This window comes from Stenella coeruleoalba, assembly GCF_951394435.1.
Source record: "Stenella coeruleoalba genome assembly, chromosome: 3".
In the NCBI taxonomy this organism is placed as follows: Eukaryota; Metazoa; Chordata; class Mammalia; order Artiodactyla; family Delphinidae; genus Stenella; species Stenella coeruleoalba.
The window spans coordinates 171,359,266-171,369,388 of NC_137148.1; the positions used below are offsets into that span (position 1 = coordinate 171,359,266).

The 10,123-nt window shown below is 42.2% G+C and overlaps 1 long non-coding RNA gene across 1 annotated transcript in view; it reads left to right on the top strand.

Annotated features, from left to right (window-relative positions):
* Window positions 1-9,714, top strand: part of LOC307184633 — a 30,518-nt gene extending 20,804 nt beyond the window's left edge. The window contains exons 2-4 of the long non-coding RNA XR_013827776.1: window positions 3,092-3,218; window positions 4,269-4,446; window positions 4,852-9,714. This is a non-coding gene — a long non-coding RNA (uncharacterized lncRNA). The remainder of the gene's footprint in view (window positions 1-3,091; window positions 3,219-4,268; window positions 4,447-4,851) is intronic.
* The last annotated feature ends 409 nt before the right edge of the window (window positions 9,715-10,123 follow it).

The following is a 10,123-nucleotide window of genomic DNA, read 5'->3' on the forward strand; positions in this document are numbered from 1 at the left end:
TCCAGGTCACTTATCCATTCTTCTGCCTTGGTTATTCTGCTATTGATTCGTTCTAGTGTATTTTTCATTTCAGTTATTGTATTGTTCATCTCTGTTTGTTTGTTCTTTAATTCTTCTAGGTCTTTGTTAAACATTTCTTGTATCTTCTCAATCTATTCCTCCATTCTTTTTCTGAGGTCCTGGATCATCTTCACTATCATTCTGAATTCTTTTTCTGGAAGGTTGCCTATCTCCACTTCATTTACTTGTTTTTCTGGGCTTTTATCTTGTTCCTTCCTCTGGTGCATAGTCCTCGGCCTTTTCATTTTGTCATTCTTTCTGTGAAAGTGGTTTTCATTCCAAAGACTGCAGGATTATAGTTCTTCTTGCTTCTGCTGTCTGCCCTGTGGTGGATCCACTCTATGTCTTTTGATTGGAGCATTTAGTCCATTTACTTAAAGTGATTATGGATAGGTATGTACTTATTGCCATTTTGTTAATTGCTTTCTGGTTGTTTTTATAGCTTTTTTTTTTTTTTGTCCTTTATTCTTCTTTTGCTCTCTTGTGATTTTATGACTATCTTTAGTGTTATGTCTGGATTACTTTCTCTTTTGTGTGTATCTATTATAGATTTTTAGTTTGTGGTTACCATGAGGTTTATACATAGCAACCTTTCTATATACATGATTACCTTAAGTTCTAACAGCCCTGCATTTTTAGTCCTCCCACTTGTGTTTAATTTTTTTAACTTTATTTATTTATTTATTTTTGATTGCATTGGGTCTTCATTGCGGTACACAGGCTTCTCATTGCGGTGGCTTCTCTTGTTTCAGAGCACAGGCTCTAGGCACGTGGGCTTCAGTAGTTGTCACTCGCAGGCTCTAGAGCACAGGCTCAGTAGTTGTGGTGCACCGGCTTAGTTGCTCTGTAGCATGTGGGATCTTCCAGTACCAGGGCATGAACCCGTGTCCCCTGCATTGGCAGGTGGATTGTTAACCACTGCATCCCCAGGGAAGTCCTTTAATATTTTTTTGTATCATATTTTACATATGTTGTTTTCTGTATTCCTTAACTACTTATTATGGATATAGATAAATTTACTAGTTTTGTCTTTTAACTTTCCTACTAGGTTTGTAAGTGGTTGATCTACTACCTTTACTTTATCTTTGACTTTACCAGTGCAACTTTTCCTTTCTGGTTTTTATATATCTAGTTGTGGTCTTTTCCACTTAGAGAAGAACATCATGAAAAGGTGATGTTCTAACAGATACTTTTCCTGAGTCTATTGAGGTGATCATATGGTTTTTGTTCTTTGTTAATAAGGTATTTGATACCAATGCTTTGTTTCTTTGAACCAAACTTTTTATTCCTGGGATAAATCCCTCTTGGTGATGGTGTTTAGTACTTTTTATATCTCTCTAGATTTGGATTGTGGATATTTTTGAGTAATTTTTTTGTCTATATTTATATGGAATACTGCTCTGTAGATTTCTTTACATGTGATGTCTTTTTCTTGTCTTGGTATCAGGGTAATACAAGCCTCATAGAAGGGGTTGGGAAATGTCTCTCCACAATTCAATTTTGTATATGGATCACCAATTACTCATGCTATTGAGCCTCTTTTCATATGGTTATTGGCCATTTGTATATCTTCTTTGGAGAATTGTCTATTCACATTTATTGCCCCATTATTTAACTGTATTATTTGTCTTTTATATTCTTATCTTTTATTTTTTTTATTGTTGTCATATGAGTTCTTAAAATATATTTCTGATACAGGCCTCTCATCAGGTGTGTGATTAGCAAACCCAGTTGCAACCCTAGTTGAAGTAACCTTGCCTTCTTTGTAGCTGATATTGTGGGGATTTGTTTTTCCTTCAGATTTTGAGACCATATTTGTTGTTTTAAAAAATCTCTAATTTTTATTTTTGTCATTGTCTGTTTATATCATCAGTGCAGTGTGGTCCCATATTTCTTTTTTTAAAAAATTTTATTGATTTTTGGCTGTGTTGGGTCTTCATTGCTGCAGGCAGCCTTTCTCTAGTCGTGGTGAGCAGGGACTACTCTTTTTTGAGGTGTGTGGACTTCTTATTGCAGTGGCTTCTCATTGCAGAGCGTGGGCTCTAGGTGCACAGGCTTCAGTAGTTGTAGCATGTGGACTCAGCATTTGTGGCACGTGGGACCTGGAGCACTCAGCCTTCAGTAGCTGAGGCACGTGGGCTCAGTAGTTGTAGCACACAGGTGCAGTAGTTGTGATGCATGGGCTTAGTTGCTCCGCGGCATGTGGGATCTTCTGGGACCGGGGCTCAAACCCGTGTGCCCTGCATTGGCAGTTAGATTCTTAACCACTGTGCCACCTGGCAAGTCCCCAATATTTCTCTAAAAATAATAATTAGGTTCTTTTTCTCCCTGTTAAAGTCAACTTGACTCCATTACCATTAGATCCTTCAATAGCTCTTGTTTGTGGGGCCTGTTCCTTGAATTCCGAGCACTCTGTTATTAATTTGAGAGGCTCCACTGGCTTGACAGATTCCTGAGGAACCAGGCCTTTGCTTACCCAGTGGATGTGCCAGGCCCTGGGCCCTGGACTGCCTGTATACCCCTGGTGTCCATCTCATCTTGGCAGGGCGTCGTATCTCTGCCTCTGTTGGATATGAGGGGGCTAGACCAGACTCCCTGCTGCTTTTGCCTTCAAGTTAAGTGTTATTCAGATCCAGCAGCACTGACGTTCTGTTTCCGGTTCTTGGAGGTGACAAGGTAGTAATAACTTTTGACCAAGCCAGGTATCCATTTCCATGTTATCTGAATGATGATTTCATTTTTCAGTCTTTATCATACCTTAGGATATACTCTTTCAGTAAAAACAATTCTTTCTAATTATGTGTGTGTGAGTATTTATCAAGTATTGCTGTTACACTTTGCTTCAGTTTCCAGCACTTAGCATCACTGAGTAAAATGCATTTGATTGGCTTGTGTGTGTTCATTTCCCACAAGAGAGTGTAAGCTCAGGAGTTCTAGGAATTGAGTCCAGTTCCCGACTTTCGGCCTCCCCATCCTCCCACACACGGGGGTGAAGAGGGAGCCTTGCTGACAGAACCTGTGGCTGTTTCAGGACTCGGTGGTCTTTGAGGACGTGGCTGTGAACTTCACCGTGGAGGAGTGGGCTTTGCTGGACCTGGCTCAGAGGAAGCTCTACAGAGACGTGATGCTGGAGACCTTCAGGAACCTGGCCTCCGTGGGTGAGGATGGCTTCCTCCCTGCACTTAGTCTTTAGGGAACAAATATTTCTTAAAATTGTCCTTTCTTATTAGGGACAAGGATGAGAACATGTTGGAAAAAAGACAGACACAGTCCAACCTTTCATGAAACCTACCTAGGGTCAGGTAGCTTTTCCATGAAAACAAAGTTTACTGTATTGATTGACTTTTTGTCACTCTTGATTAGAATCCTGAGAGTCCCGAATTTTATAAATGTGAGCATATTCTGCAGTGTCACCTAGAGCAGTGGGAGCAGCGTTATGGTTTTCACCCTGTGAAAGTTACACTGTGATCGGTATACATTTGACATGATAATTTTGCTGCAATTAAACCCACACTTACCCATTGTCAGTGACTTGAGGACCAGAGAATTGGCCCATCTCATGGATGGCTTGTTGTCCTTCATCCTCCCCATGAGGAGCTTTTCTCCATGAGCAAGACAGCAGCCACACACCATCCGATCTCCCAGTGGCAGCTGGGTCAGTGGAGATAGGCTTTGTCTAGGGCCTCTGTGCCTGCGATCACCAGGAGGGCACACGTCTCGGGAGGAGAAGGTTCTGGATCAGGGAGTGATATTTGGACATACCTGTTAGAAATATGACTCTGTCTTTGAGAAGGTGATGTTTGTCATTAACCTGGTTTCCCTCTTGGAGTTTTCATCCATCCTTGCCCACTTGGGAAGTCTTTCTGTAGCTCCTCTTACAAAGGGAGCACTTGGGAATGTGCATTTTACCCAGTTCCATCCTACTTTACTTTTCTGAAAATACTGATCTCGACATCAGTCTCCATTCTTTTTGAAGTATCTCTTAGTGAACAAGCTGCCACTTTGACTCATTTTTCTTACGATGGCCAAAGTTCCAAATAGCTAAGGGTCCTCAGAGTTTTTCTTTGTTCCCATGTCCATTTTTCCTTATAAAATGTGTTTACATTTTTGGGTCAGTATATGGAAAGAAATCTGCATATGGTCTCTTTTCTTTCCTTTATCCCACCATTTCTTTCCTGGGGGTTTAGTTTTGTTACCAACTGTTACAGGTTCTTGCCCTCAAGTTAAAACCAGTGGATCAAGTCCTCAGTGGGATATTTTGGAGAATGAACTATGCAGTGAAAAGAAAATAGTAAGATGCACAAGAAATGATTCCTGTTCTGTTTTTGGAGAAAACTGGATATTTCATAACATCCGAGGTCACCAAACTCAGGAGAGGGATTTCAGGTGAGTGGCACAGCTACAGGGGAAGGCAGATCTCTGCAGACTGTTAGACTAACTTGAAACTAAAGAAAAGGTATAAACCTAGCTAAACAATTTTTTACTTAGAAAATTTTCACAAGAGAATACTTTCATAAATGTGAGGTATCTGAAACATAATTCAGTTGGAAACAACGACCAGGAAACCCTGTATGTAAGAAACACAGAACGTTATGGCTCTGTCTGAGCCCTCAGCCAGAGCATTAAGCTTGTTACATGTTGTCACAATGCAGACAGTGCCTACAACATACCCATTCCTTGAAAATGGCAAATACATAGTGAAAATAATAATGAACAACCATCAATAAATCATTAATGAAGAAATCAGTTATAATCATTAATCCCTAATACTGTTCTTCCCATTTTGAACAGAAATGGTTTGGTGGAGCATCTCTGCAAAGGTAATGAAGGTCATCAATGTGGAGAAACCCTGAACCAGATTACATGTCTTACTGTGCATAAGGGTTATCCGACTGGAATTCAGCCCTATAAATGCACTAAGTGTGGAAAAGCCTTCAGGGATTGTTCTTTCCAGAAGAATCAGCAAAGATCTCACCCTGGACACAAACCTTATCCATGTGAAGAACGTGGGGAAGCCTGCAGCTGTGTCTCGTGCCTAAATCCTCCTGGGGAAACACACATTGTAGAGAAACTGGAAAAACATCAGGATGCTGGGAGAGCATCTAAGAGATACGTGAAGAGTGGCAGTAGTAAACAGTCTTTAGAGTGTAAGAAGTCTGGAAAAGCTCTCACTTGTCCCTCATCCTTTAAGGGACGTGAGAGAGGTCACCATCGACAGAAAATCCATGTGTGTAAAGTATGTGGGAAATCCTTTATGTATTATTCCTACCTTGCACGGCATGTGAGAACTCACACTGGAGAGAAGCCCTATGAATGTAAGGAATGTGAGAAAACCTTCCGATATCCTGCATCCCTGGGAGGACATGTGACAATGCGCACTGGAGAGAAACCTTACGTGTGTAAGGAATGTGGGAAAACCTTCAGTTGTCCCAAATACTTCAGAAGACACGTGAAAACACACAGTGGCATGAAACCCTATGAATGTATGGAATGCGGCAAAGCCTACAGTTGCTCCTCATCCCTTCGAGAACACGCACGAACACACAGCGAAGAGAAACCCTATGAATGTCAGCACTGTGGGAAAGCCTTCAGGCATCAGCGATATTTTAAAAAGCATGTTAGAATGCACAGCGGAGTGAAACCCTATGAATGTATGGAATGCGGGAAAGCCTACAGTTGTTCCACATCCCTCCGGGAGCATGAGAGAACGCACACTGGGGAGAGGCCCTTCGAATGCCAGCACTGCAGGAAAGCCTTCACTCGCCACGCCTCCCTTCGAGGACACATGAGAACGCACAGTGGGGAGAGAGCCTACAGATGTACACAGTGTGGGAAAGCTTTCTGTTGGCCCTCGTCCTTACGAAAGCACGTAAGAATGCACAGTGAGGAGAAGCCCTATGAATGTCAGCAATGTGGGAAAGCCTTCTGGTACCCCGCAAACCTGCGAGGACACATGAGGATACATGCTGGGGAGAAACTCTGAATCCAAGGACCGTGGGAGAGACTTCATTCTCTCTTCAAACTTGTAATGTGAGCAGCACACTGTAGAGAAAAACTTATGAAAGGGAAAACGTGGGAAAACCTTCAGCACTTCACTTACTTTGTACATGAAAACTCAGAGCACAATAGAAATCTTTTAACAGAGATAAATATGGTTTTGCCTTGGTAAGTGCCTCATCCTGAATAGGGATCCCAGTGTATTAATTTCTAGCTCATATTGCTGATCTGAATACTGAAGATAATAACTATCTCTCTATGTCTACTTCATCTGTACTACTTATATTTTGTTATCTCCAACTTTAAATAATCATACAGTCATATAAAGCTTGCCTCATTTCCATTACAGTGTCTTTTTTTTTGGTTGCCCTGCTCAGCCTGCAGGATCTTAGTTCCCTGACCAGGGATCAAACGCATGCCCCCTGCAGTAGAAGCACAGAGTCCTAACCACTGGACTGCCAGGGAATTCCCATTATGATGTCTTTTGAACCCAGGGGTGATAAGTGGTTTTCAGTTTTTGTTTTTTTTTTTTCATGTGTAACTTGGTATAATTTTTAGGTGAAAAGCTTTTGATTCTTACTTTGCATTATCTTCCCAATATGTGATCATGATATGAGGTCTGTATTGTTGAAATGTCTTTCCTGGTCCACTGTTACAGATACTGGAATTTTCTGACTCAATATTTACCCTCCCCTTGCACCTTCATTACCGAAAGGTGTGTCTTCCAAGTTGTTTGTTGCTAGCAGATACCATATCTTTGTTTCTCACAGAAATTAGTAATTGTGGAAGGTCTTGGAAAATAACATTCTCATCTGATTATGTTTGTAATTTGGCCTCTGTTCATGTCCATGATCTTGGTTGGAAATCAGACATGATAATTGAGTTAAGAAGTGCAACTTGCTGGCATGAAGATGAAAGCTCCTGTCCAGACGGTTCTACTGAATTGTGTTGTCAGCTTGGGTAAGGTGGGAAACTGTATATCCAGAGTCCTTCTGTTAGTGGTTCTGAGTTAAAGTTCTTAAGATGAGGAAGAAGCATGAGGTCTGGAAAGCAGAAGTGTGGAAACCATGATTCTCAGGTCTTCTGTACCATCAGGAGACAGAGATGCATGGCAACCTGGTGAGCCTGAGTTCCAGCACCGTTTCTTGACTTCTGGCTCTGCCCATGTGGAACAGTCCCAATCAGACATGTTTGATGAACCCAACCCTGTGGATTTCTGGCTACAGAATCTGATCCATGATGGGGGTTTATAGAGGTTACGTGTGGAAGCCAGGACCCCTAGAAAATGGAAGAGAAAAAGTTGGCATCTGGTTTGATTACTTACTTGTGATCACCAGCCAGGTCAATCAAGTAGTGGAACTCAGGCTTGTGGTTGCCCCACAAGCATGGTCTGTCTGTATATGGTGGTTCCAAACCCTGGGAGGAATGATTTCTTCACTGGTGCCTTCCAAATCTCATATGAGTTAAGCTGTTGGTGAATTGTAACCTGGAATCGTAAAGGCGGGGATCCTGGGAAACATACCTCCCAGCCTTACCCTCAGTGAAACAACAATTCAGCAGAAACATATCTACCTTTAGATTTCATTGACCTTTCACAGTAGTACCAAGAAATGTAGCACAGTGGGGATGAGAGGGATATGGAGATGGATGTTTCATTCATTCATTTATTCCAGGGAATATTATAGCGGAAGTTTAAACTATTTCAGATAACACTGGAAGTTGATACCTAAATGGATTATTAAAATATATACAAATGTGTGGGACTTCCCTGCTGGTCCAGTGGTTAAGACTTCACGTTCCCAATGCAAGGGGCACGGGCTCGATCCCTGGTCAGGGAACTAAGATCCCTCCTGCCACACGGCACAGCCCCCCACATAAAATACGTACACATATACTGACTTAAGTAGTGTGTCCTCCCCTGCCCCACCACCGATTTCATGTCCACCTGGAATCACTGACACAACCTGATTTGGAATACGGTCTTTGCAGATGTAATCAGGATGTGGTCATATTGGATTGGTGTCGGTCCTAATCCAATGATGTGTATCCTTATAAAAAGAGGGAAATTTGGGCACAGAGACCTGCACAGGAGACAGACATGTCTTCACCATGTAAAGACAGAGCAGAGATTGGTGTGATCTCTGTACAAGCCAAGTCATGCGAAGGATTGTTGGCAACCTCCAGAAGCTAGAAGATATGCCTAGAACACGTTCCTCCTCAGAGTCTCCAGAAGTATCCAGCCCTGCTGATCACTTCATTTCATACGGCCAGCCTCCTAAACTGTGAGAAAATAAGTTTCTGTTGTTTAAACCACCGTGTCTCCGGCGCTTTGTTAGGGCAGCCCAAGCAGACTAATGTAGTTCCTAAGGAGGGTGTGGGCCTTGGATATTTGAAGGACAGCCAGAGGCCAGTGTTTCTGGAGCAGAGTGAGCTGGTGGCAAGAACAGCAGAGGTGAGAGGAGAGCAATGACGGTGGGTAGGCACATCATGTCCTGATGCACTGACATGCTGTGGTGCACTGACACTGGCCATGAGTGACAGAGCCTAAAAGTGGCCAGATGAGGGAGCTTTACAAAGTCCCTGTGTTACCTTGAGAATAGACTCTAGGATGTTGTCACTTAAGGTGGTGGATCAGATGGGGCTGGTAGCAGTGGCAATGATGTGCCAGGTTGGAGCCCGGATGTAATTTGAAGTAAGAGCCATCGGAATTTCTTGATGGCTTGAAAGTGGGGTGAGAGGAAGAGTCAAGAGTGGCTCTATTATTTTGTGCAGGAAAAACTGGCATGATGGTATTGCCATCAACTGACATGTAGGTCGTGGGCAATGGAGAAGAATATTGCTGGAGTGTAAGGAGTTGAACTTGGAGTGTGCTGAGATGAAGATGAGATCAGGGCATACTAAGGCAGAAGATAAACTTATGAGAATTTTATTACAATTTAAAAAATATTTTAGGGACTTCCCTGGCGGTCCAGTGTTTAAGACTCTGAGCTTCTACTGCAAGGGGGTGTGGGTTTGATCCCTGGTCTGGGAACTAAGATCCCACATGACCCGTGGTGTGGCCAAAAAATAAAAATAAATTAAAAAATAAAAACATATTGTAAGAGAATGTTATTACAAACATTGGTCCCAATGGCAAAAATGTGGGGAAAAAAAGCTCCTACCAGTTGAATCATTTCATGAAAATGGTATAGTCCTACAAGCATAAAAATAGATTAATAAAAGTGCATAAATTACCAAGCTGTGGACGGCAAAACATTTTTGAACAAAAGACACTTGATAGGAACTTCTCTGGTGGTCCAGCGGTTAAGAATCCACCTTCCAATGCAGGGGACACGGGTTCGATCCCTGGTTGGGGAACTAAGATCCCACATGCCAAGGGGCAGCTAAGTCCGAGTGCCACAACTAGAGAAACCCTTGCGCCATAATGAAGACCCAGCACAGCTAAAATTAAAAAATAAATAAAATTTAAAAAGTGGACTGTTAAAGCTGATATTTAAAAAAAAAGACACGATATAAAATGATACATACCATTTGACTCTATTTACATGCAATATAAAACAGGAAAAATGATGGATGAAACTAAAAGTAAATGAAAGGAAATGATTTTTAAAAGTTTGGGATATTGGTAACTGTGAGAGGGCAGGGTGGGGCTTCTGATGGGGCATAAACCCAAGTGGGATGTGGGGGGTGTGACAGCAGCCTCCCTGTCTTGTATGGATTATGACACCATGTGTTAAAAAAAAAGGAGACATAGGGCCCAAAATGTAGTCACTTGTGCTGAATCCCATGTCAGCAAGCCAAAACTTACTACCTAGCCAAATTGCACTTTCAGTCTTTCCCAGGAGTGTGACCTTTAACCAGTCGATCTGGGTTTTCCTGCTCAGCACTAGTGAGGTAATCCCCTCGATAGGCCCCCTCCATCCCCCTTAGGAGGGCGGCATTGCCTGAAACCATGCATTCTTTGCTAATAATTTCCTTTCCACTTTTGAAAACCTTTCCTATTCTGAAGCTCAGTGGTGTGCCTTTCTACTTGCCAGATGGGACACTGCCCAGTTCATCAATTGTT